The following is a 1637-nucleotide window of genomic DNA, read 5'->3' on the forward strand; positions in this document are numbered from 1 at the left end:
AAGAACACACTTACCTTCAACACAGCAGTCACTGAAATGTACTCCCTCTCGTTAAAACACGAAAAATATAAGTGGCAAGGCTCGTAACAATTTAAGTGCTCTACTGAAGTTTCGCGCTAGAAATCGAAAATAGTTTGTTTCGCGCTAGAAATCGAAAATAGTTTGTTTTACGTGCATGCTACAGACAGTTACTAGAAGACGATTGCAAAATGTATTTGAATAAGTTGGAAGTGAAAGAAAAAAAAGTTGGAGAAAGTTAGAACTACGGCAGGAAGTAAAATAAGAAGAGAAATGAAAGAATACGTCGAGGAAGTGGATGCAGTGGAAGTGGAATGCAAAGGAAAAAGTGTGTGTGGGGGGGGGGAAGATGCATCGCAGCAGTGAAGAGGCTGATGAAGAACTGAGGGATGACAGTGTACATCCTATCACGAGAGTTAAGGTGCCATATTGCGTTATACTGTGATCATTCTAAAGAATGAATTTTCATACCAAAGTATGTGAGCAAAATTCATTCAGCCTGCTTAAATTTGTGTATTCGTTTAAGTGGATCTGTTTGCTCATAAAGTGTTGCATTATATCCCAGTATTTAAGAGAATACATATACAGTATATGTGTATTATTATTATATATACAGATTTCAAATTTCGTGCAAATGAAGGCAAATACGCTTGCTTTGTAATGGTTATCAGTAATCAGTCACACACATTAACTGATACCTTAATATCTTTTTACTTATTCCCCACATGCGTATTTCGTCCAGCTTTATCCATTCTCGACCGCCTTGTCCTGACTGATTTTTTCCTTGCATTTCTATTATTCTATATTCCCTTTTCTTCCATATTCCTTACGTTCAGTCATCAAGATATATTACTGTGTAGGGAAGAATAACATTAAGCTCTCATGTTTTTACGTACTTCAGCTCCATGGAGGCTTCCTGGTAGCCGTACTTGCATTGGCATAGGACATTCCGTAACATCTTTTCCTTAGCGATTTATTTAGCACATTATGCACTTACATTTTGTAATATAGTACTGACACAAACTACGTTAATAATGGCTGATTATAGAAGAGAGAGAGAGAGAGAGAGAGAGAGAGAGAGAGAGAGACTAAATTCAAAAACAACTACTTAGGAAGGGGTGGTACTCAGTCTCGAGTATATGAAGGTGATGGGGAGAATATATAAGTTGGGAATGAAACCTGTATTCCTGACCGGTTTTGCCATATAACTTCTTCAGAGGCTAAACAGGTTAGGAACAAAGGCTGTCCCTAACCCGTGTTTCTCTGCTCACCTAGCCATGTGACTCTCTCCATCACTCAACCATAACTCTCGCTGGCCCGCATTCCTCTAGGATACGGAAGCTCTCACGCACCACCTCCTTGCCACTTTATTCCTGTACCAGTTAAATTAATAAACATACTTTTCCGTGCTATTCATGTAAGCTCCGTCGTTATGAGAAAGATATGAGAGAATTGTAATGGATAGTATGCAAAATAAATCGCTAAGGAACAGGTAATAGAAAGTTTCCTCAACAGACTGGAATGCAACACCAAATGTCTTTACCAAACTCCAGTGCCAGCAAGAATAATACCAGCAAATACTTGGGTCATGATGTACGTATACTGTTATTTCGGGGAGA

Source organism: Coenobita brevimanus, chromosome 14 (assembly GCF_032717465.1).
Source record: "Coenobita brevimanus isolate Jiangsu-jjx chromosome 14, ASM3271746v2, whole genome shotgun sequence".
NCBI lineage: Eukaryota > Metazoa > Arthropoda > Malacostraca > Decapoda > Coenobitidae > Coenobita > Coenobita brevimanus.